The sequence below is a fragment of the Oryctolagus cuniculus genome, chromosome 10 (assembly GCF_051225735.1).
Source record: "Oryctolagus cuniculus isolate XC-2025 breed Fujian yellow rabbit chromosome 10, ASM5122573v1, whole genome shotgun sequence".
Taxonomy (NCBI): domain Eukaryota; kingdom Metazoa; phylum Chordata; class Mammalia; order Lagomorpha; family Leporidae; genus Oryctolagus; species Oryctolagus cuniculus.
The window spans coordinates 61,480,139-61,507,359 of record NC_142876.1 but is presented as its reverse complement, the minus strand read 5'-3'; the positions used below and the strand labels follow the sequence as shown (position 1 = coordinate 61,507,359).

General features: G+C 38.4%; 1 protein-coding gene across 6 annotated transcripts in view; it reads left to right on the top strand.

The window, feature by feature from the left end:
* Window positions 1-27,221, top strand: part of DLGAP1 (DLG associated protein 1) — a 1,086,743-nt gene that overhangs the window by 138,231 nt on the left and 921,291 nt on the right. For all 6 annotated transcript variants that reach the window (XM_070050436.2, XM_070050435.2, XM_070050434.2 and 3 more), the window contains exon 2: window positions 15,082-15,243. The gene's annotated coding sequence lies outside the window, so the exon portion shown is untranslated. The remainder of the gene's footprint in view (window positions 1-15,081; window positions 15,244-27,221) is intronic.

The following is a 27,221-nucleotide window of genomic DNA, read 5'->3' as shown; positions in this document are numbered from 1 at the left end:
GTGAGGTGAAACCTCATTGTGGTTTTGATTTGCATTTCCCTTATGGCTAGAGATCCTGAACATTTTTTTCATGTGTCTGTTGGCCGTTTGGATTTCCTCTTTTGAAAAAGGTCTGTTTAAGTCCTTGGATCTCTTAAGTGGGTTGTTTGTTTTGTATTTGTGGCATTTCTTGATCTCTTTTCAGATTCTGGTTATTAATACTTTATCAGTTGCATAGTTTGCAAATAATTTTTCCTGTTCTTTCTACTGCCTCTTCACTTTCCTGAGTGTTTCTTTTGTGGTGCAGAAGCTTCTTAATTTGATGTAATCTCACTTGTAAATTTTGGCTCTTATTGCCTGTGCCTCTGGGGCTTTTCCAGGAACTTTCTGCCTTTGCCAATGTCTTGCAGGGTTTCCCCAATACTCTTTAATAATTTGATGGTGTTGTGTCATAGATTTAGATCTTTAATCCATGTTGAGTGGATTTTTGTATAAGGTATAAGGTTGGGGTCTTGTTTCATACTTCTGCATGTGGGAATCCCGTTTTCTCAGCACCATTTTTGAAGAGATTGACCTTGCTCCAGGGATTGGTTTTAGCTCCTTGATCAAATATAATTGGTTGTAGATGTTTGGATTGATTTCTGGTGTTTCTATTCTGTTCCATTGTTCTATCAATCTGATTTTTTACCAGTACCAGACTGTTTTGATTATAACTGCCCTGTAGTATGTCTTGAAATTTGGTATTGTGATGCCTCTGGCTTTGCTTTTATTATATAAGATTGTCTTAAATATTCGAGTTCTCCTGCGGCTCCATATAAATTTCAGCATCCTTTTTTCTAGATCTTTGAAGAATGTCTTTTGCATTTTGATTAGTATTGCATTCCATATATAAATTGCTTTTTGAAGAGTGGACATTTTGATGATATTGATTTATCCAATCCCTGATCATGGAATATTTTTCCATTTTTTGTATTGTCTTCTATTTCTTTCTTTAACGTTTTGTAATTCTAATCACAGAGATCTTTGACATCCTTGGTTAAATTTATTCCAAGTTACTTGATTTTTTGTATCTATTATGAATGGGATTGATCTTGATTTTTGTGTTTTGACTTTTTATCCTGCTACATTACCAAACTCTCCTGTGAGTTCCGATAGTCTTTTAGTGGAGCTTTTGGATCCTGTATATAAAGAATCATGTTGTCTACAAATAGGTTTAGTTTGGCTTTCTCTATCTTTAATTTCTTTTTCTTGCCTAATGGCTGTGCCTAAAAATTCCAGTACTATATTAAACAGCAGTGGTGAGAGTGGGCATCCTTGTCTGATACCAGATATCAGTGGGAATGCCTCCAACAATTACACAATCAACATGATTCAGGTCATAGTTATGTCATAAATTGCCTAGATTGTGTTGAGGAATGTTCCTTCTATACCCAATTTTCTTAGGGCTTTCATCTGGAAAGGATGTTGTATTTTATCAAATGCTTTCTCTGCATCTATTGAGATAATCATAGGGTTTTTGTTCGGCAGTTTGTTAATGTGATGTATCACATAGATTTGTGAATGTTGAACCAATTCTGCATAAATCCCACTTGGTCTGGGTGGATAATCTTTCTGATGTATTGTTGTATTTGATTGGCTTGAATTTTGTTGAGGATTTTTGCTTCTATTTTAATCAGGGAAATTGATCTGTAATTCTTTCTCAGTTGCATCTTTTTTTCAGGTTTAGCAATTAAGGTGATGCTGACTTTGTAGAAAGAATTTGGGAGGATTCCCTCTGTGTGAATTGTTTTGAATAACTTGAGAAGAATTTGAATTAGTTCTTCTTTAATTGTCTGGTAAAATTCAGCAGTGAAACCATCTAGTCATGGGCTTTTCTTTGTTGGGAGAGCCTTTATTACTGATTCAATTTCTATATTGGTTATGGGTGTGTTTAGGTTTTCTATTTCTTCATGGCTCATTTTAGTTAGGTTGTATGTGTTCAGGAATCTATCCATTTCTTATAGGTTCCCCAGTTTGTGGGAATAATGATCTTTGTAGTAATTTCCATTGATTTTTTTTATTTCTGTGGTATCTGTTTTTACATTTCCTTTCATCTCTAATTTTACTGATTTGGGTCATCTCTCTCTTTTTTTTTTTTTTTTTTGGCTAATTCGGCCAATGGTGTGTCAAGTTTGTTTGTCTTTTCAAAAAGTCTGCTCTTCCTTTTGCTGATCTTCTGTAATGTTATTTTTTTTGTTTCAATTTTCTTGATTTCACCTCTGATTTTAATTATTTATTTTCTACTACTAGTTTTGTGTTTGGTTTTCTGTTGTTTTTCTAGATCCTTGAGATGCATTGATAGCTCATTTATTTGTTACTTTTCCAATTTCTTGATGTAGGTACCAGTTGCTATAAAGTTTCCTCTTAACACTGCTTTTGCTGTATCCCATAAATTTTGATATATTGAGTTGTCATGTTCATTTGATTTCTGAAATTTTTTGATTTTTCTTTTGATTTCTTCTATGATCCACTGTTCATTCAGGAACATGTTGTTCAGTCTCCATGTGTTTGTATATGTTCTAGAGATTCCTGAGATGCTGATGTTCAACTTCCATTGTGGTCTGAGAAGATGCATAGTATGATTTCGATTTTTTTGAATTTTCTGATACTTGCTTTATGGCCTAGTATGTGGTAAATCCTAGAGAAAGTTCCATGTGCTGCCGAGAAGAATGTTTATTCTGCAACTTCATGATGAAAAGTTCTGTAGATATCTGTTAGGTCCATTTGGTCTAACGTGTTGATTAAATCTGCTGTTCCCTTTTTGATCTTCTGTCTGATTGATCTGTCCATTGCTCAACGTGGAGTATTGTAGTCCCCCAATACTATTGTATTGTATTCTATGTCTCCCTCTAAATCACTTAAAGTGTTTTTTAAATAGGCAGGTGCCCTCTAATTAGGTTCTTATATGTTTGTAATAGTTACATCATCCTGTTGAATTGTTCCCTTAATCATTATATGGTGCCTTTCTTTGTCTCTTTTAACAGATTTTGTGTTAAAGTCTGTTTTGTTTGATATTAAGATAGCTACACCAGCTCTTTTTTAGTTTCTGTTGACATGGAGTAACTTTTTCCATCCTTGCACTTGCAGTCTGCCTGCATCTTTATTGTTGCGATGTGTTTCTTGTAGGCATCGAACAGATGAGTTTTTTAATCCATTCAGCCAGTCTGTGTCTTTTAACGGGGGAGTTGAGGCCATTTACATTCAAGGTCACTATTGATAAGTAATGACTTTGCCCTGCCATTTTTCCAAAAATATTCCTGTTTTTTATTTTAAATTTCCTTTGAACTTTTTCTGAGATTTTCTTCCTTTACCTTCTTTCGTATTGATGATCATGTTTCTGTGTGCAAGATATCCTTAAGCATCTTCTGTAGGATTGAACTGGTGGTGAAAAATTCTTTCAATTTCTATTTGTTATAGAAGGTCTTTATTTCACCTTTATTCACAAATGAGAGCTTTGCAGGCTATGATATTCTGGGATGACAGTTTTTTTTTTTCTCTCAAGACTTGAACTATATCTCACCATTCTCTCCTAGCTCTTAGGGTTTCTGATGAAATGTCCACTGTGAGTCTAATTGGAGATCCACTGAAATTCATCTGGCATTTTACTCATGCACATTTTAGAATCTTCTCTTTATGGTTTACTGTGGTGAGTTTAATTACAATGTGTGTGGTAAGGATAATTTCTGGTCATGTCTATTAGCAGTTCCGTGTGATTCCTGAACTTAGAGGTCCCTTTATTTCTGCAAACCATGGAAGTTTTCTGCCATTATTTAACTACATGGGCTTTTTAATCCTCTCTCTCTCTCTCTCTCTCTCTCTCTCTATGCCTTCAGGAACTCCTGATACCCCTATGTTGGGTCTTTTTATAGTAGATTCCCAACAGTGTTTTTTGGTTTTCTAATTTCCTCTTCTTTGTTTGGTTTGACCGTATACTTTGCTTTTATCTTCTTTGTCTGATATTCTCTAGTGCTTCACTGATTCTGTTGTTAATGCTCTTCACTGCATTTTTTATTTGTTCTATTGAATTCTTCTTTTAATTTTGATTTCTCTTCAAGATTTCAATTTCATGTTCTATTGAATTCTTAATTTTGTTTGGATTTCTATTTAAGATCTCAATTTCATTGCAGAAATTTCTTTCATGTCCTGTATGTATTTCAGTAGTTCATGCATTTGCTTCTTATTACTTCCATGTAATCTTATCAATTTTTTAATTCCATTTCTAGGATTTTTTCTATCTCATCATCTTCACAAACTAGCATTGAAGTGTTGTGTTCCTTTGGGGGCATCATGTTGCCTTTCTTAATCTTGTTTCTTTAATTAGTGCATTTGTTGTTCAGCATGTGTAGCGATATTTGTTGGTTGGCTTCTTTATTTTTTTTCTTTATTTTATTTTATTTTTGCTGTAGCAGCTTTTATCTTTGTACTATGAATCTGTAGATAAGTGGAATGTCTGTTTTCAGTGAATCTCTAGAGGCTTGTAATGGTTGTGGCCAGAGAGCTCTATTCAGTTCTCCAGTGTTAAGTGCATGCCAAAGGTGACACACCCAGGTCTGGCGTGGTAAATCTTTCCTCTTTTTTAATCAAAAGGGAAATTATGCTTCTCAGCTGAGATCCTCTCCTCAACAGAAACCAGTGCCTGAGTGCTAGCCCCAGTGGGTATATATATTTGTCCATTCTGTCACAAGGAGCACACAAAGGATCTGTGCAGTCCTGAGTCTTTAGATTCCCCAGCATTGTGTCTCACCTGGTAACCAGGAAACCCCAAGATTGGAGTCTTTTACTGTGACTGCTCAAAGTCCCAGCTGCACCATGATTCCTTCCACAATCCTTTTTCACAATCCTAGTACAGAAGCCACACAGTCACAAGCTCCTAGTTCCCTGTTAATTCTCCCCACCAGAGTCAGGAGTCTCCGCTCATCTGGTTGCTGGGCAAAGATATGAGCTGGCACAGCTGTTATGTGTGTACAAAATGGCATCTGCTCTATCAGCTTGTTACATCACTTTGTTCTGAAGTGATTGGGAGATAGAAATGTTTCAGTCCTGTCCTTTTTTTTTTTTTCCTCTAGTTTGGCTGGTACACTTTCCCTCAGGGGCTCCAAGCTGAGTTCCCTCTAGGCTCTTCCTGCAGCTTTTTTGCCAGTGGCTTAGGCTGCTAGGATCTGGTCTTGCCTCACTTCCCTATGCTATTGCATAGTCTCTTGGCTGCTGGAGTCCTGAGCTGTGGGTGCCCATGCCCTCCAAGTAGGTCCACTGTGTCCTTCTAATTTCGGTAGAGTTCCTCCACCATTTTCTCCCTAACAGTTCCCTGAGATTACACTCTCTCCACTTTTTAAAAACTATCTTCTCCTGTGCTAGAGCAATAAGTCCCCTGCCTAATCCAGCATCTTGGATGTCCATCAGTATGTCTTGAAATCAGGTATGTGATTCCCCCAGGTTTGGATATTGTGATTCCCCCAGCTTTATTTCTGTTGTGTAAGATTTCATTAGCTATCTGCAGTCTCTTATGTTTCCCTATGAATTTCAGAGTCATTTTTTCTAGATCTCGGAAGAATGTCAGTGTTTTAATTGGGATTGTATTGAATCTGTACATTGCTTTTGGTAGTAAGGACATTTTGATGATATTGATTCTCCCAATCCATGAACATGGAAGATTTTTTCCACTTTTTATGTCTCTTTCTATTTCTTTCTTTAATGTTTCGTAATTTTGATGATAGAGATTGTTGACATCCTTTGTTAAATGTATTCCAAGGTATTTCATTTTTTTTTGTAGCTAATGTGAATGAGATTTATCTTAAAAGTTCTTTCTCAGTCATGGAATTGGCTGTGTTTCTAAAGCCTATGGAGTTTTCTGTGTTATTTTTATACCCTGCCACTTTATCAAAGTCTTGATGAGTTCCAGTATTCTGTCAGTGGTGTCTATTGGATCCTCCATATCTAGAATCATGTGATGTACATATAGGGGTTGTTTGACTTTCTCCTTTTCCAAGTTGTATGCCTTCTTTTTCTTACCTGATGGCTCTGGCTAAATCTTACAGGGCTATGTTGAATACCATTGATAAGAGTGGACATCCTTCTCTGGTTCCAGATCTTAGGTAGAATACTTTCTGGTCTTCTCATTTAATAGGATGCTGGCCATATGTTTGTAATAAATTGCATAATTAGGTTGGGTAATGTTCTTTCCTTAGCCAATTTGCTTAAGGCTTTCATCCTGAAAGGATGTTGTATCTTTTTCAAATAATTTTTCTACATCTCTTGAGATAATCACATGAATTTTGCTCTTCAGTCTGTTAATGTTTTGTATCAAATTCATTGATTTGCAAATGTTGCATCTTCCCTGCATACAAGGGATAAATCTCACTTGCTCTGGGTGATTGATCATTCTGATTTGTTGTTGGAATTGATTAGCTAATATTTTGTCGAGGATTTTTGCATCTACATTTGTCAAGGATATTGGTCTATAGTTCTCTTTTTGTGATATATCTTTCCTGTTTAGTAATTAAGGTGTTGCTGGCTTCCTAGAAGGAGTTTGGGAATATCATCTCCCTTTTAATTGTTGTGAATAGCTTGAGAAGTATTGAAATTTGTTCTTATTTAAATGTCTGGTAGAATAAAGCAATGAAGACATCCATGTTGTTACATTTCTTTTTAATCTATGATGTTATTGATATGAGTCTTCTCCCTCTTTATTGATTAGTTGGGCCAATGGTGTATCAGTTTTGTTTATTTTTTTTAAAAGAAACAGATCGTAATTTCAATGATCTTTTGTGTTTGTGATCTTTGGAGTTTGGTTTGTTGTTGTTTTTCCTGGTTCTTGAGATGCATTGATAGCTCATTTACTTGGTACCTTTCCAATTTCTTCATTTAGACACCAATTGCTATGAATTTTCCTCTTAAAACTGCTTTTGCTGTCTGCCCTAAGATTTGATATGATGTATTTTTTTGTTTCCAAAAATTTTGTGATTTCCCTTTTGATTTCTTCTATGACCCACTGTTCATTCAAAAATGTGTCATTCGGTCTCCATATGTTTGTGTATATTCTAGAGATTCCTGAGTTGCTGATTTCTAGCTTTATTCTATTGAGGTCATAGAAGATACATGGTATGATTTTGATTTTTTTGAATTTGCTGAGACTTGCTTTATGGCCTAGCATGTGGTGTATCCTAGAGAAAGTTGCATATATTGATGAGAAGTATATGTATTCTGCAACTGTGGGGTGAAAAGTTCTGTAGATATCTCTTAGGTCCATTTGGTTCATAGTGTCAATTAGCTCTGTTGATTCTTTATTGATTTTCTATCTAATTGATATGTCCATTGGTGAAAGTGGGGTGTTGAAGTCTCTATTACTATTGTATTGGCATCTGCGCCTCCCTTTATATCCATTAACATTTCTTTTGAAAAGCCATATGCCCTGTAATTGAGTATATATACATATACATTTATACATATACATATACATTTAATATACCATGTATTTCCCAGATGGCTGCAATGGCCAGAGCTGTGCCAATCCAAAGCCAGGAGTTTCTTCTGGGTCTCCCACGTGGGTGCAGGGGCCCAAGGACATGAGCCATCTTCTACTGCTATCCCAAGCCATAGCAGAGAGCTGGATCTGAAGTAGAGCAGCTGAGACTAGAACCGGTGCCCATATGGGATGCTGGCGCTTCAGGCCAGAGTGTTAACTCACTGCGCCAGAGCACCAGCCCCTCCTCTTCGCATTCTAATATTAAAATGTTGTTGTGTTCATTTGAGGGGGTCATGTAGTCTTTCATATTCTTTTTTCTTGAATTTATGCATTCATTTTTAGGCATTTATAGAGATACTTTTTATTTTTTTCCTCTGATGGCTTGTATCTTTGACTTATGCCTCTGTGGCTTACTGGAATGTCTACACTTTCAGTAAGTACCAATAGGTGTGTTCTTGGCTTGGCCAAGGAGCAGTGCTTCAAGGTGGGGCGATTATCCAGGGTAACACCCAAATTGGACCTGGTACATCTCCTCTTGTTAAAAGAAGGGGGGGTGTTCACCTCTGTTGGTGTGATTATACCCTCCTGTCTTCTCCTCCAAAGTGGTCAATGTCCGGATGTTAGTCCCTGGTGGGTGCAATACTCATCTGTGCCACTATATGAACTACACAAATGATCTCTGTGCTCCTCACTCTGAGCACCATTCCCACTGCAATGACCTGGCCCAGGCAACCAGGGACCCCCCAATCATGTGGCTCCACACATAGTGATTGCTTAGAGTCCCTGTTACACCCTGCACCCTCTTGTGTGTCCACAGAGTCCCAACAGTCTCAGCACACAAGGCTACCCCAGCCACTGGGTACAAAGAATCTGCTCCACCCCACCAGCCTGTCCAGTATTGAGTGGCAGACATTCCCCAAGGCAGCTCTCTGTGGATGCTCCACCTAGAAGGCTTGAGTCCTGGAGCCTCTGGTTTCTTGTGGGCAACATACCAATATACTCACAGTCCTCCCAGCCCCCTGTCAATCCTCCCAGCCAGGCTCAAAGTTAGTGCAGACCATGGATTTTTCCTTCTGCTAGAATCTGTGGATCACATGTATACACAAGAGCCATTGGCCGAATGTTGCCCTCTCTCCACCACTGATGTGAATACGGCTGAGAAAATGGTTTCCTGTCTCAACCAGTTGTACTTGTGCACAAGGTCTTCCACAGCTACTTCTTATGCCCCAAATGGAGCCACCCTCCCTCAGCAGGACATTGGCCACTGTTGTTTGAAGGATGGGGTGAGAAAAACATGCCCCTTTTACTTCTACTGGATCTGCGGCTACCCTCCAGCTTCTAGGGCTCCAGGCCAGACTCACAGCATGCTCTCCCTCAGGCTGTATTACCACAGGTTGCTGCAGTCTAGCCTTACCTCTGTCTCCCACCTGGTATCTCTGCCAGAGTCATGTGTTGTGTCCACTTTCATGCTGTGCAACTGCTCCTTCCACACAGGTCCACTGCATTCCTCTTCCTTCCATAGAATTTCCACTGTGGTTTTCATTCTAGTTTTCCCCGGAGAGTGAGCTTCCTACACTTTTTTGTTTTTACTATTTTTCCCTAGCTTAGTACAGTACCTTGTTCCCTCTTCTGCCATCTTGGAATCCCCAATAGATGTTATAATTATTCTGTTTCATTATTATTTGTTAATCTCTCACGGTGACTAATTTTTAAATTTGACTTTATCATAAGTATATATGTGTGTACATATACATTTATATATATATGAAGAAGCATAATACATATAGAGGCATCCAATGTGGGTCTTAGAACTTCTAAGATGTCTGAACAGGGTATGGCCATAGTATCTTCAGCTGCTCTTGGATATGAAAAGAACAAAAGAAGGACCTGGTTGCCAATGGTCTGACTCATGGAAATTTTCTGTGAAGTGAAAAAACAATGAAAATTCCATGGACGGCCGGCCCGCGGCTCACTAGGTTAATCCTCCGCCTTGCAGTGCCGGCACACCGGGTTTTAGTCCCGGTCGGGGCGCTGGATTCTGTCCCGGTTGCCCCTCTTCCAGGCCAGCTCTCTGCTGTGGCCAGGGAGTGCAGTGGAGGATGGCCCAGGTGCTTGGGCCCTGCACCCCATGGGAGACCAGGAAAAGCACCTGGCTCCTGGCTCCTGCCATGGGATCAGCGCGGTGCGCCGGCCGCAGCGCACCAGCCGCGGCGGCCATTGGAGGGTGAACCAATGGCAAAGGAAGACCTTTCTCTCTGTCTCTCTCTCTCACTGTCCACTCTGCCTGTTAAAAAATTTAAAAAAAATTCCATGGGACAAGAGGAGAAAAGACATAGACTCTGCCGCAGTCTGCTGTAAGTTGAAGCCTACTGCTGGCTGTGAGCTACAGTCTTCCCACATCAGTGTAGGAGAAATTCTGCACACTCAGTCACTTGGAGTTTTAGCTGAGAGTAAATTCCACAGTCACTCACTGACTTGTACTTCAGCCTGGGAGATTACTAGTATCTGAGCCACTGCCAGACATGGAGCAGGGAAGGTCCCTTGCTTCCTTCCCTTTCCCCACTTTTACAGATTCCATACTTGGCAGTGAAAGTCAGGCAGCAAATCTGTTCCTCTCCTACCAACATCAGAATCAGCATCAGGAGGAGGCAATATCTCCTTTGAGAGAAGTGAGAGGAGTCTGCAGCAACCCGTGTCGCTGTTGATATTGCCTGAGGGAGAACCTTGCAGTGTACACTGACTTTGAGTCTGCCCTTGAGTGTTAATGGCGGGCAGGGTGCCCACCTAACCCTGTTAAGGGAGAGCACATTGCCTGCTCCTTAGCCCCACCACAAGGGCTCCCAGTGATTAGCAGAGAAGCACTATCTTGATAATTGAGTGCAGGCAGCTATAGCTAGTGCATGTGAAAGTAGGGGATTTTATCAGAGGGATAAATCCATGAACTAAAGACTTTGAAAAACAAGCAAAAATTGAAAGAATTTGTCAGCAGTTTTCCAGGCCAACAAATGATACTTAAGATTGTGCTACAAACCAAAACATAGATAGTCATCTCTATGAAAGGATGTGAAGGCAGAAAATATTTTAGTACAAGGACTAAGGAAATCCAAAGCAAAGAATTGGAATGTTTGTGGGAAAATGGCAGGACAAACTCATTCCTTACCAATAATACCTTCAATGTAAGTGGCCCAAATTCCCCAATTAAAAGGTACAGACTGGCTGAATGGATTGAAAAACAAAACCAATCATTTTGCTGCCTGCAAGAAACACACCTCACTAGCAAATATACAGACAGACTGAAGTGAAAGGAAGGAAAAAGATATTTCATGCTAGTAAAAATCAAACAAGTGCAAGAGTAGTCATCCTAATATCAGATAAATTAGACTTTAATACAAAAACTGTTAACAGAGACAAAGAAGAGCACTATGTAATGACGAAGGGATAAATTCAACACAAAGATGTGACTACAATAAATGCATATGCACTCAATGACAGGGTGCCTGGCTATTTAAAGCAAGTACTAATGGACCTGATGAGGGCCTTCAACACCCCACTTTCATCACTGGATAGTTCAACTAGGCAGAAAACCAACAAAGAAACAATAGAGCTAATCTATACTATGGATCAAATAGACTTAATTTATATCTATAGAGCATTTCATCCCACAGCTGCAGAATAGACAATCTTTTAATCATTGCATGGATCTTTCTCTAGGATAGAGTAGGCCATAAAGCAAGTCTCAACAAATTAAAAAATGTGAATTGATACTTTGTATCTTTTCTATCATGGAATGAAGCTGGAAATTAACAACAATATCTAGAAAAGATACAAACACATGGAGACTGAACAACACAATCCTGAATGAACAGTCAAAGAAGAAATCAAAAGAGAAATCAAACAATTCCTTGAAATGAATGAAGATGACAACCCAGCATATCAAAACTCATGGATTGTTGCAAAAGTGGTGTTAAGAGAGAAATTTATAGCAGTTAGTGCCTATAAGAAGAAATTGGAAAGACATCAAATAAATGAGCTATCAGTATAACTTAAGGACCTAGAAAAACAAGAAACCAAACCCCAAATTATTAAGAGGAAAGTATAATTAAAATTAGAGAAGAAATAAATAAAAATGAAACCAAAATACAATACTAAAGATCAGTAAAATGAAGAGCTGTTTTTTTTTTCAAAGATTTATTTTATTTATTTGAAAGAGTTATAGAGAGAGGTAGAGCTAGAGGTGGGGGGCTTCCATCCACGAGTTTACTCCCCAGATGACCACAATGGCCAGAGCTGAGCTGATCCAAAGCCAGGAGCCAGGAGCCTCCTCCAGGTCTCCCACGTGGGTGTGGGGGCCCAAGGACTTGGGCCATTCTCCACTGCTTTCCCAGGCCATAGCAGAGAGCTGGATCTGAAGTGGAGCAGCTGGTACTCAAACCAGCATGTATATGTGATGCTGGCACTGCAGGTTGGGGTTTTAATCTGCTCCACAGCATGGGCCCCGAAGAGATGTTTTTGAAAAAATAAAATTGATACACTGTTGGCCCAGCTAACCAAAAAGGATGGAGAAAAGAAGACCCAAATTAATAAAATCAGAGATGAAAAAGATATTACAATAGATACAACAGAAATTAAAAGAATCTTCAAGAGTTAATACAAACAGCTATATGCCAACAGATTGGAAAATCTAGACCAAATTCATAGATTTCGGGACACATACAACCTATCAAAATTGAGTCATGAATGCACAGACAACCTAAATAGACCAGTAATCCAAGATAGAGATTGAATTAGTAATATAGATCCTCCCAAAAAAGAAAAGTCAAGGACCTGTGGCTTCACTGCTGTATTCTACCAGATTTTTAAAGATGAACTAATTCTAGTTCTTCTAAAACTATTCAAAACAATTGAAACAGAGGGAATCCTTCCAATATCAATGAATGGGACCAGCATCATCTTAATTCCAAAACCAGAAATAGACACAACAAAGAGAGTTATGGAACAATATCCCTGATGAACATAGATACAAAAATCCTCAACAAAATACTAACTAATCAAATCCAACAACACAGCAGAAATATCATTCACTCAGAGCACTTGGGATTTATCCCTTTTATGCATGGATGTTTCAACATATGCACGTCAATAAATGTGATACTTCACAACTCTAAGCATGTAGGTTATATGAGGGACATCCATATATATATATATATATATATATATAGTGAGGCAATATATGACAACCAACATCATACTGAATGGGAAAGAGTTGGAAACATTTCCACTTAGATTGAAAGTGAAACGAATATGCCCTCTTGCAACTTTGCTATTCAATATAGTTCTAGAAGTTTTAGCCAGAGACATTTTGTAAGAAAATAAATAAAAGGGACACACATTGGATGGAGGAAGTGAAATTATTCCTTTTTGCAGATGGCATGATCCTATAGATAGGTTCTGAATATATTTTCTTCACTAACAGATTATTGTAACTCATAAGTGAGTTTGGATAAATTGCCAGATATAAAATCACACAAAAAATCAGTTGCCTTTGTATATGCAGACAATGTCATGACTATGAAAGACCTTCAGTACCATCAACAATATTTACAAAAAATGTAAAAGCCTTGGAATAAATTTAACTAAGAATGAAAGATCTCTACAATTAAATTTATAAATTATTTAAAAAATAAATAGAAGGCAACACACAAAAATGGAAGAATTTTCCATGTTAGTGTTTTGGAAGAATCAATATCCTGAAAATGTCCATACTATCAAAAGAAATTACAGATTCAATGTGATGCTAATTGAAGTATCAAGGACATTCTTCTCAGATCAAGAAAAAATGATGCTAAAATTCATATGGAAAAACAAGAAACCCTTATTATCTAAAGAATTCTTATACAACAAAAATAAAGGTAGAGGCATCATAATACCAGATTGCAAGACATACTACAAGGCATTTATAATCAAAACAGCATGGTGCTGTCACAAAAATAGACAGGTAGAACAATGGAACAGAATAGAAACTCCGAAAATCGACCCATGCATGTAAAAGCAACTAATTTTTTACAGATGAGCTAAAATTAATACCTAGATAAAGGCAGTCTCTTCAACAGTGGTGCTGCTAAAATTGAATCTTTGCAGGCAGAATATGAAACAAGACACCTATCTTTCACCTAATGCAAAAATTATCTCAAAATGTATCAAGGATCTAAATCTATGACCTTATACCATCAAATTACTAGAGGAAACCGCTGGGGAAACTCTAGAAGACATTGACATAAGAAAATCTTTCTTGGAAAAGATCCCAGAAGCACAAGCAATGGTATTATATCAAGCTAAGAAGCTTTTGTACTACAAAGAAAACACTCAACAAAATGAAGAGGCAACTTTAAAAATGAAAGAAACTATTTGCAATTATGCAACTGATAATATTCAGTATCTATAAAAGGGTCAATATAGTCAGCAACAACTATCCAGTCAAGAAATGGACGAAGGACATGAACAGGCATTTTTCAAAGGATGAAATTCAGATAGCCAACAGATCCATGAAAAATGTTCAGCATCACTACCCATTAGGGAAATGCAAATTAAAACCATAGTGAGGTTTTAGCTCACCCCAATTAGAATGGCTATCATCCAAAAATTTAAAAAAAAAAAAAAAAAAAAAAAGTAAATGCTGGTAAGAATGTGGGGAAAACAGTACCCAAATCCACTGTTGGTGGGAATGTAAACTGATACAGCCACTCTGGAAATCATTTTGGAATTACCTCAGAAATCTGAATATAGACCTACCGTATAACCCAGCCATCCCACTCCTGGGAATTTACCCAGGGAAAATGGAATCAGCATATGAAAGAGTTATCTGTACCCCTATGTTTACTGTAGCTCATTTCACAATGGCTAAGGAGTGGAATCAACCTAGACATCAATGGATGACTGGACAATGAAAATGTCTTTCATATATGCTATGGAATACTACTCAGCTGTAAAAAAGAATGAAATACTGTCTTTTGCAATAAAATGGATGCAACTGGAAACTTAGTGAAATAAGCTGGTATCCAAAAGACAGGTACCATGTTTTTCCTGGTTTGTCATAATTAATATACAGAGCACAAATTTTGCAATACATATGAGTGTAATTGAGAGTTTGAGCCATTGACTATACTCTTAAGGAACAGTGGTTTGTTTTTGATTTTTTTTTTACTTAATACTTATTTAATTGTTTGGTTAAGTTTATGCTTGTGATTATAAAATATACTGCAAGTGTATCATTATAAAATTTGAAAAATAAGAAAGGAGACAGGGAGCATGGGTGGGAGGATGAATGGGCATGGAATATCATTATGCTCTTAAATCTGTACATATGAAGTACATGAAATTTGTTCACCTTATATAAATAAAAAAGTGAGAAATAACATATCCTTTTAATTGCCATATAAATCCTGTACACTTGATGCTTAGACTCATTTGCCTCTGAACTATTAGTTAAAGCAGAAGGCTAAGCCTTCAGTTCCCATTGTTTAACATGTAAGTAATACTGTAACAGTCAAGGTGAAGCTTTGTATCACATTTGCATACATTCATTACCTCTTTCTCTCTTTTAGCATCTTGTGAATGGTACTCTTGAGCCTCTTGAAGAGATTGCTATCTATACTTTGCCCTGAGATACCTTCTTGGAAGGATTAGAATACATGAAATTTCTAAGATACAGTCCCAGACTAATGGAGCTGTTGTGGAGTGATCTACACTCATCTCACTAAAACAAGGTAAGAGTTTAAATATACATTTACTGTCTGCAAATGTTATTTGATGTTTCGTTCTGAAATATTTCTGTCTTATACATTGGAAAGTTATGTTAACTAGGCACATGATGACATAGGAAATAGACTGTCATGAAAAGGAAGTGCCATATTGCTTGACATTTTTATTCTTAGCTAAGCATCTGTTGATGTATTGGAAGATATCTTTGTTACTTGATTAATGTATAGGGAGCTAACATTTAATACAAGCAAAATTTTGTGATGAGCCTTCTTTTATAATATATCTGCAGTACAATTTTGTGAAACCTGTAATTGCAATCTGGGTTGTTTCTACTGCAATAGAATCAGTAACTGTAAAATGGAGAGGCTATCTTCTTGATATTAGTTATGATGAAAACGTACCAATTGTGATTATCTATGTGTTAATCATTCTTTAACTAAGAGCTTCCCTTACATATTCTGCTAGAGCATAGAGGTTGACTTCTGTGCATCATTTCAACAACTTCAGAATGTTCCACTCTAAAACACTAAATTTCCAGTCACCCTGGTTAGGTTTATTATCAAAAAAAAAAAAAAAAGGAAAGAAATTTGGGGCTGGGAAACATTGAATCTGATGATCAAATAAGAGTAATCTCCTGGGGATCTTTGGTGGAAATGAAGATGAGCCAAGGTGACTTTACTTCTCAAAGGTGTGCACTTCAGTGGCTTCCTAAGAACAGAAGCTGGGGATAAACAGATTCATGACCGTGACACAAAATTACCTTGGGTCGACAGGTGTTGAGCAATACAGGTCCTCAAAAATTGCTCTTTTCAAGCATACAAGTTATTCTACCTCACAAAGACCATAGATTGGAGACTCAGTCAGGGTCTCTGAGACACCAGAACAATACTGAGATTTTAGTTAGAGGACTAGAATTCTTAAAATGTATATTCTTCTATAGTGTGTAATAACTTTTTAAATATTTTATGGATGATGGAGGGAAAGGTTATTCCCAAAGTTTCCTAGTGATCAACACCTAGTGAATGAAAACTGGAAAGGCTGGAGGTGTGTAAATGCCCTGGTTGTAGCACACCTGGTGAGCATGTGGGCTCTGGGAGAGATCAATTCCTCCAGCTTGAATCCTGACTGGCCGAGACTCCTAGGAAAGATGTAAAACTAAGCGACCTAATTTATGAAGAGTGTATAATAATGAACATGTTGCACAATAGATGTTCAATAAATTGGCATTTTTATGTTAAATGATTATACAAATATTTGTACCAGTGACCTTGATCTTTATTCTATTTTCTCTGAGGGCTTAAACTTATCTTCTATGCTGAATTTTTCTTAATCTCATGTAGTCAACTATACTTAGGAAGACATTATATGGTATATACCTTATTTCTAAACATCACTGATATTTGAAATTTTATCAACTGAAATTTACCACTTTATAGCATCTTCATTTTTGGATAAAATTTCTAACTTGTATTATCTCTGAAATGGGAACAGTATAATACTGGATATTGTGAAGATCAAATCATATAATGTATAACACATGACACAGAAGCATCCATTACATGCATGCTACTACTGATGTTATTACTGCTGTTGTTGTTTTTTATTCTCCTTAAAGACATTTTTATTCACTTATGGTGTATTGCTGATACTGTCAGTGTTGAATTTGTGAAATTTGAAACATGTCCAATAGAAATTTTATTACAATATTCATATTCAGTGAAAGAAATGCATAGGAAAGTAAAGGCTTTAAATAGGGGATAAAGAAGTCTACAAGCTAGGTTGGGTCCATTCCAGGCAGAGAGCAGGCCTGGAGCCCATGTAGCAAGCATGTGGTCAGGAAAGCAAAGGCAGGACGGAGGCCATAAGGCCTCGTGCCCTGAAGTCACGGGGCAACAAGGCTGCAACAAGGGTGTTCAACAAGGGAATGGCTTTTGTGTTCCAGGCCTTTTATTTACTCCCAAAGGGGAGTGGTTATATAGTTTGATTGGCATGTGGGCATCCAGGTGACATAGGTAGGGGGATGAAATCACACAGGGGGTTTGGTCTTAAGCTCACAAATCCAATTGATTTTATCCTGTCTTCCTGCCTATATTATTTTCCCCTCAGAGAGATTCCAGACCTTAATCTTAAAGGATATTGAAGGGCGTAGAATCATACCTTCTATAGCTGCTTCCTGCTTATTAGGGGAGTGGGCCCTGTCTGTCCTGGGTCTGGAAGTCTCTGCCTGTCTCATCTAACAAATTTCTTTTGTGAGCTGGAGCACTTTCAGTCACCACCAATGGCTGTGTCCCCTGCATTGTCATTTTTACACTAAGAAGTCATTGAGTTCTGAAACATATATGGTTGTCAGTCAGCATAAGCAGAACTGGAACAAAACCAATTGCAAGTAGTGTGCCCCTTAAGATGGAAAGAACATATTTCACTATCTCCCAGGTAGTGGGTAGTGATAGGCTACCCTTATGTAGATTATAAAACCATTTAGCCTGAGCATAGAGATTTATAATAGAATAACCCATTAGGAGTTTTATTGTCAATAACAGCTCCTGGAGAGAATTAAAAGAGGCAGGTACAGGATGTCTGCCTTAAGGTGCAGCAGTCTTGATATGACAAAAGCAAAAGCTTGACTTATCTTTTGCTTTTGAAGAGGTACTTAAGATCTTTGACTGTCTACAGGAATAGTTCAGGTGTGTCTTTTGAGTTTACCTGTGAAGATTTAAGAGGTAGAAGTTTAGTCCTGATTTTACTGAGGTGGTCTTCAGTGGCATCTGGTAAGGTCCCTTCCATTTAAGCTGCTTTGTATGATTGGCTTGCTCAGGAATTGGAGCTTCTGTTAAAAGTGCTTTAATTCCTTGGAACACCTCTTGTAGCTCCCTTTCCAGCACAGTGTGTCTGTGTCAGGGCCTTTTAAAGCTTTTATAAAAGCTTGGAATCCAAATCATGGAATCCATATTCCATAGAATCTTGTAATTCCCAGAAATGTCCTTAGCTGCCTCTGAGTCTGTGGTGACCCTATACATCTAATAGCTTCCTTTATCTTGACTGAAGGATCATGTTTCCTGGGGATAGAACATATCCCAGGTAATCTACCTCTTGTTTAGATTCTGTGCTTTTGTTTCGGAAATTCTGTATCCTCACTTTCCCAGATTCTGGGTTTAGCGGCATGCAAAAGAAATTATCCCTTAGGCAAAGGTTTAGTACACAACACTAGATTGCATTGAATACTAAAATGCATTGAAACAGCTGTCTCATTAGTAGCCCTGAAGCCTTTAACCATTCTTTTCTTTTCATTTGACGTTATGTTAAAACATTCGAGATAGGAATATTAGAGAGAAATGGACCCAAAAGTCCATGTTTGAGACAATTAACTTTAAAGAATCTGTCCTTAATGTGTTGTACTATGCGAAGTAACGGTAAAACTACTACTCAAACAGGACTCTATACTTTGTGTGTCTGTGTGGGTACGGTCTGTTGATATCTTTACTTAGTATATATTAAGTTGATCTTCTGTATAAAAAGATAATTGAAAATGAATCTTGATGAAGAATGGGATGGGAGAGTGAGTTGGAGATGGGATTGTTGCTGGTGGGAGGGAGGTTATGGGGGGAAAAGCCACTATAGTTCAAAAGTTGTACTTTGGAAATTTATATTTATTAAATAAAGTTGAAAAAAATAAAGATTTACCCCATTTAAAAAAAGAAGCAAATACAGGCAATGGAGTTGGACACTTAGACATACCTATAACTTATGACATATAATATAACACACTAGAACAAAGTAAATCTTTGGGAACAAGTTTTACCATCAATTCCAATACTGTAACTCTTTGAGGACAGAGGTCCTGCATGGGAAGTTTGTACACAATGACTCCTGTTGTTAGTTTAGCAATTAACACTCTTACGTATGACATCAGTGATCACTGGAGGCTCTTGACATGAGCAGCCTAGGCTATGGAAGCCTTCTGAATCTACAAACTCTGTAAGTATTTAGACAAGGCCATGAACAAAGTAGAAGTTCTTTCCTCCCTTTGGAAAATAGTGCATCCTCTTTTGATGGCCACTCCTTTCTACTGAGGTCTTACCCAGGAAAGATCTCCATGCTGGGACACTTTTAGCACCAGTGTCCTGGCTTTCCATGCCTGAAATGCTCTCGTGGGCTCTTTAGCTGGACCAGAATACCTTTAGGGCTGACTCTGATTTCACAGAGCATTACTTAAAGTGATTGTCGTTCTATGAGTGTGCTGTATGGACTGCTTCCCATCTTGGAGCAGTCATGCCTCTTTAATTCTTTTTATTATTACTAAATACTTAATCTTATTTATATGATCACTTTAACACTTAGTCCCATCTATATGATCAATTTAAAACTTGATGTATATGATCACTTTAACACATACGATGTTACTTTAACCATCTAGCTCAAGGGGATTTAGGATCCCATGGCAGGTTTTTAAATTGTACCATTTGAAGTAAGTCCGTAGGAAGGTATGAGAACTATACAGCTTTACAATTTCTTTGTAGAACCTGAGAAGTTAAAAACAGATATAGCTCTTCAGGAGCTTAATTATCCTTAAGCATGTGACATGCATACATTATAGTTACAATTCCTTAAGCATGAGACTTGGATGCATTGCATTAGTTACGATTTTGACACCTTAGAGTCTCTATTTGTATACTAAATTGGGTCCATTATTTTATCAAGCCCAGTGAGGGGTCTTTTGTTTAATATTTTTGTCCTTTTTTATTATTATTGTTTTTTAAACACCACTTACTTTGAGAAATGCCATTTCAGACTGTCACATCACTCCTGGGGTATTGAATCTCAGGAAGCCAAGAGAGTCAGCTTAAGGCCAAACAAGAAATTTAAATAAGAAATGAAGACCAGCATGAAAGCTGCCAGTTTAGGCCAAAACAAGTAATTAAAATAGTAAAAACCTAGCATATGTAATGCCAGCATATGTCAAAACAAGAAATTGAAATAAAAAAAATAAAAACCAACATGAAAGGTCAAAATAAGAAAGCAAAATTTAATAAAAAGTTGCTCCATTAATCAGGCAGGAGTATGTGGCGGGCCATGGGGGCCGCCATCTTGGGGTGGATTCTGTTGCCTCTCTTCCAGTAAGGGAGGAAGCTGACATGGGAGCCGCCATCTTGATGATCTCGTGTCCTTCATCAGGTCACCATCTTGGCATGTGTTTCTGATGGAGGCTGCCATCTTGGAACTGAATTCCTACCACCTTTGGCAGGATGTTGTACACCCACCGGGTTTAATGTTCTGCCTCACTGATGCTATCACATTCCTAGGCAACCAAACCAGTTCCCCAGCTCGAAGTTAACAATTGAAAGCATGCTTGATATGAAAATCAAAGACCCTGAGGTAAAGCAGAATCTTCAATAATATTTAAACTGGTCTGTAAAATAAAAAAAAAAAGCCTTTTAAATTATAACCTTAGAAAATATTTAAATTGTCTTTAAAACATATTACAAATAATTTGGAAACTTTTACATATATCTCAATTGGTTCTCACAAACTCTCAAAACTAGCCCTCTATGAAAATTCTTCTCTTTTCTCTGCCCAAATTCCATTAGCACTAACAGTACATTTTTAAAGCAACAACCAGCAAAAAGAAACCAATCCATGAATTTTCCAAAAACTGCAGGTGCTAAAACTCAAAGAAAACCCACCTAAGCTCTCTGTCCTTTTCTCATTTTGCATGAAAACGCAGGCCAGAGCGGCTGTGGCTTCTCAGTCTACTCTGCCAAGGCAGGCACATACACATATACTCGTCTAGCTCACATTGTTTTAAGTTAAAACCAATTTCATCATTTTATCTTGCTTTCTTTTTTTTTTTTTTTTTTTTTTTTTTTTGACAGGCAGAGTGGACAGTGAGAGAGAGAGAGACAGAGAGAAAGGTCTTCCTTTGCCGTTGGTTCACCCTCCAATGGCCGCCGCGGCCAGCGCGATGCGGCCGGCGCACCGCGCTGATCCGATGGCAGGAGCCAGGAGCCAGGTGCTTTTCCTGGTCTCCCATGGGGTGCAGGGCCCAAGCACCTGGGCCATCCTCCACTGCACTCCCGGGCCACAGCAGAGGGCTGGCCTGGAAGAGGGGCAACCGGGACAGAATCCGGCGCCCCGACCGGGACTAGAACCCGGTGTGCCGGCGCCGCTAGGCGGAGGATTAGCCTAGTGAGCCGCGGCGCCGGCCCATTTTATCTTGCTTTCTACTTCACTAATCTATCAAAGATTCTTTGAGAAAAAAATTCCTCCCAACTAACATCTAAAATGAATCCTTGTTGTTTTGCTGTTTAACAGCAATATGATATGACAAGTTTTTCAATAATTGGTTTCTAAAAATTTCTAGGCAAAAGATCCTATTTCTTGATGATCAGGAGTAGGATGAAGAGCAGGAGTGGGATGGAAGGAGGTTTTAAGATTGGGAAAGTGTGAAGAGAAACTTCAGATTCTGAGGACTCTGGTGCGAGAAGGTCCCTAGAAAGAAAAAGGAAATAAATATTTGGCATTGATATTGGTGGTTAATGAAAATTTAGGGCCAATGAAATATTATAGTCTTTTACTGGGTCAATATTTAGTCATCTGGGATATTGTTTAATGTGGTGATAAAAATACATTTCAGTAATTTGTTTAATATAGACTGAGAAGAACTTAGATAGAAAATGTTCTTACTATCTGAGATTTTTTTTTATTTTCCAAAGTGTATAAGTGTCTAGTTTATCTCTTTATTTAATGATATTTCTACTTGATGAGAAAACTGATTTTTTTTATTTATATATGTCCAATCTGAGAGTTCTAATCTGAGAGTATATGATTAATGGCAGCAATTACTTATTCTTAGTATGAATTGAAAGTGTGGGATTATAGACCTAGAATTAACTAGATTACATTAGGAAACATGTAAAGGTATAATTCTTAAATGATTTCAAAATTTAATTATTTTAAACAATCAAGTGGCTCTTCTAAGAACTATTCCATGTATAATCTCTCTCTTGTTTAGGTTTACTTTATAATATGATTGTATGAAGAGTAATATCTGTTGAATTTTTGTTTTATATTTCCTTTAAAAATCATTTTCATCTAGTAATAGCAAAATATTTAGTGTATTTCCTGACAGATTTTAACTGAAAAATCTACATTGATTTGTTGAGAATCTGACAGTAAAATTGAATTTTATTGAAAAAGTAGGGATGGTTGATAATTGAAGAAGAATAAAATGAGTGCACAAATGTTTCTAATTCTTTATATTCATCCTAATATATCTGTTTGTGTGAAAGGGAGAGTACTGCCCTCCTAATCAGAGGACTACTTTGCTAGCTGTCATTATAGGGAACTACTTTTCTTGGCCTCTTTATTAATAGTTTTTTTTTTATTTTAAAATCTATTAATACTTCATTGGGTTTTCATGGAAATTAAAAAATAATGTTTGTGGAAGTGTATTTGAACATGAAGTGTGGGGAGCAACCGAGACTAGACTAAATTACTGGAACAGCTAACACTAATTCTATGCATCAGATCTCCCACAATATGGTGCTGAGAGACAGCAAACAACTTCTACACAGCTGCCTCCCCAGTTCGACTGATAACTGCAGGAGCTGATCCTGCTTCTGATTGGAGGAGAGCAGCATGCTCGGCGTGTGGGCAGCAGAGTTGGGATTGGTGGAAGAGGACTATAAAGGAGGAGAGAGACAGCATGCATGGGGAACATCTGAGGAACATCTGAGCAGCCCGTGAGAGAGCCGGCCGGCGGTGTGCCGCTCCTCCGTGGAAGCGGGAAAAGCGGCGGGGGTGCCGCCCCTCCATGGAGGCGGGGGGGCTGGCAGGTAACCCGGGAAGAGCTGGGGAAAGAGAACAGTGCAGGGTCCGGCTGGCAGCAAACCCGGGAAGGGCCAGGCAAAGAGAACAGCACAGGGTCTGGTGTCGTTCCTCCGCGAGAGGGGGAGCGACAATGAAGGCTCTATAAGAATGGCACATGTGAATGTTGCTGTAGTGTAAAATGAGAACTTTTATTTTTTAATTTTTTTTTATTTTTATTTATTTTTTGACAGGCAGAGTGGATAATATGAGAGAGAGACAGAGAGAAAGGTCTTCCTTTTGCCATTGGTTCACCCTCCAAAGGCCGCTGCTGCCGGTGCACTGTGGCCGGGCATCGCGCTGATCTGAAGCCAGGAGCCAGGTGCTTCTCCTGGTCTCCCATGGGGTGCAGAGCCCAAGCACTTGGGCCATCCTCCACTGCATTCCTGGGCCATAGCAGAGAGCTGGCCTGGAAGAGGGGCAACCGGGACAGAATCTGGTGCCCTGACTGAGACTAGAACCTGGTGTGCCAGTGCTGCAAGGCGGAGGATTAGCCTGTTGAGCCATGGAGCTGGCCAAAATGAGAACTTTTATTATAGAAAGTGTTAAGGTCTACAGGCAAAAGTCTTTTAAAACTTTTAATTTAAAGAATTTAAATTTAAGCATTTTTCAGTAGACTTAAAGTCACACTTATGGCTATTTTCTGTTTTGCAGTTTAGTCTTTTCATTTAGGGTGAATGGATGTATATGTTGCTTTTATTGGCAGAACTAGTACAATCAGAAAAAATGATAAGTATTGACATTTGGTTTAAATTTTTATTAAATGTTAAATGCATGATGTATGTCTGAGTCTTGGAGATTGAGTTCCCTGTCATTGTTGCCATAGAAATTTTAAGCAAAGAATAATAAAATATCTATGATTTTAGTAGTTCTAATATGGAGGCAATGGAAATTATATATATTTAATAACATAAATGGAACCTGGAATATGGAACCTGGAATGAATCAGATATTATTTGTAATCAGGAAATAGAATGAAAAAAGGCCTCAATTTGCATGTTTATCTTGACACCTAAAGGAAGTTTTAAAGGTATAGATGAAAACTTGGTCCTGACTTAATTAGGTAGATGAAGCAATAATTTGTGAGAGTGGAGTCTTAACCCACTTTTGTCTGATTGCATTTAACTGCACATTCACATTTCTTTTTTTTTTAATTTTTTAAATATTTATTTGAAAGACAGAGTTACAGAGAGGCGGAGGCAGAGAGAGAGAGAGAGAGAGAGAGAGAGAGAGAGTTAGAGGGAAAGAGAGAAGGGTCTTTCATCCACTAGTTACTCCCCAATGGTCAGAGCTGTGCTAATCCAAAGCCAGGAGCCAGGAGCGTCTTTCAGGTCTCCCATGTGGGTACAGGGACGCAAGTAGTTGGGGGCCATCTTCCACTGCTTTCCCAGGCCAAAGAGAGAGCTGGATTGGAAGTGGAGCAGCCGGGAATCGAACCCATGTCCATATGGAATGCCAGTGGGGCTTTAACCCGCTGCACCAGAGTGCCGGTTCCTCACATTTCTTTTTAAAAAAATCATTGATTTACCAAGTGTTGAATGATTGGTTTGTCCCTATCAGTTGAACACCTAGTCTCAGTGCTATATTAATTGCAAAATACTTAAAATAAGTTGTTTTCAGGGAACTTTTAAGTTCATGGAAAAATAAGATATTTTGAAGCCATATTATCAATTTTAGACAATTTACTTCTAATAAGAGAAGCTATTAATATTAATTACCCAGTACTTTGGTTACCTATAGAATGTTTCATTGATGACTATATAAAGAAAACAGTCTATTTGCACAATAGAATTGTCTGTTCTGTCTTCTCAATCTACATGTATAAGAGCTCCATGCTCTGTGTTCACTTAACATCTTATTAATTCAGTGTTTGTTACATATCAAGTTTGTCATGCAAAGGGTATGTATACATTCACCAGTTTACTCTTTCATTGTGAACTCCTGAAGAGAATGGTCTATGCTCAATTATCTTGTTGTTCTTGCTCTAATCACAGTGCTGGATGAATAGGAGGGACTCAGGTATTTAGGAATGAATGATTGAAGTTACATTTAGTCACATCCCAGCCATGGATCACTTAACAAGTCAGTGTTATAAAAGATAATTGTCGCTCCCCCTCCTCATGGAGGAACGACACTAAACCCTGCCTAGGTTTCCTATCCAAGTCACGGCACCATTATGTCGCTCCCCCTCTTCATGGAGGAATGACACTAAACCCTGCCTAGGCTTCATATCCGAGTCACGGCACCATTATGTCGCTCCCCCTCTTCGTGGAGGAATGACACGAGACCCTGCGTTGTTCTTTCGTCTGCTCGGCCCTCCCTGGGTTTGCTGCTGGTTCTTCCCGGGTTGGCTACCGACCCTTCCACCTCCGTGGAAGGGCGGTTCCCCCTGCCACTTTCCCCACTTCCGTGGGGGAGTGGCACACCGCCGGCCGGCTCTCTCGGGGGCTGCTCAGGTGTTCCTTCAGATAGATGTTCCTGGTGCATGTTGTCTCTCTCCTCCTTTATAGTCCTCTTCCACCAATCCCAACTCTGCTACCCACACGCCGAGTACGCTGCTCTCCTCCAATCAGGAGCAGGTCCTACAGTTTATTGGTTGAACTGGAGGCAGCTGTGTAGAAGCTGTTTTACTCCTCTCCCAGCACCATATTGTGGGAGAGCAGATGCATAGAATAAGTGTTAATTCGAGTAACAGTCTAGTCCCAGTTGCTCCCCACAATAATAAAAGGCTTATTCTATCTTTATTACCTTTTATTCTATCCTATGACTGGCTGATTTCTTCACTTAGGAAGTATTTATTTGCGCTAACATGCTCAGCTCATTCCTAGATGCTATAGGTTTATCAATGAGCAAAAACAATGAAAGAAAACTGCCTTTATGGAGTCTAGATTCTAGCTGTTTGAAGTATAATTGGCTAGACATTTAAAGTTTTTTTTAAAAAAAAACTTATGTTTTTTGAGAAGTTATTTATGATCATAATTTTATTTATTTTTTTAACTTTTATTTAATGAATATAAATTTCCAAAGTACAGCTTATGGGTTACAACGGCTTCCCCCCCATACCGTCCCTCCCACCCTTAACCCCCTCCTTTCCCACTCCCTCTCCCCTTCCATTCACATCAAGATTCATTTTCGATTCTCTTTATATACAGAAGATCAGTTTAGCATACATTAAGTAAAGATTTCAACAGTTTGCTCCCACACAAAAACATAAAGTGAAAAATACTGTTTGAGTACTAGTTATAGCATTAAATCTCAATGTACAGCACACTAAGGACAAAGATCCTACATGAGGAGTAAGTGCACAGTGACTCCTGTTGTTGCCTTAACAAATTGACACTCTTGTTTATGGCCTCAGTAATCACCCTAGGCTCTTGTCATGAGCTGCCAAGGCTATGGAAGCCCCCTGAGTTCACTGACTCTGATCATATTTAGACAAGGCCATGGTCAAAGTGGAAGTTCTCTCCTCCCTTCAGAGAAAGGTACCTCCTTCTTTGATGACCTGTTCTTTCCACTGGGATCTCACTCACAGAGATCTTTCATTTAGGTTTTTTTTTTTTCCCCCAGAGTGTCTTGGCTTTCCATGCCTGAAATAATCTCATAGTTTTATTTATGTTTTTAACTTTTATTTAATAAATATAAATTTCAAAAGAACAACTTTTGGATTATAGTGGATTTTCCCCCCATAACCTCCCTCCCACCCACAACCCTCCCATCTCCCACTCCCTCTCCCATCCCATTCTTCATTAAGATTATGATCATAATTTTAAATGAATTATTTTAACAATGGGAATTAAAGTCTCACCAACTGCTCTAACTGCTTTGAATTAGCCATTGATCCAGTTCCGGTGAGAGATAATGATAGTTATAGAATGCAATCTTTACCAGCTAGCTTTGGTACAAGGAAGTTACTGAGATGACCCTGGGGGACTATTTCATGTAGATGAGCAACAGAATAATTGCAGGCTGACCTGAGGGGAGGCATTCCTTTCTTTAGCTGATGATCTCTGGGCCTCATGGCCTCTCCTCTTTCTTTCAGTGAACTTACATCACTCTTTCTACCTGGGCTGCTTCTTCCATACTTGCATGCTCCCAGTGCCAGCACATTGAACCTCAAAGT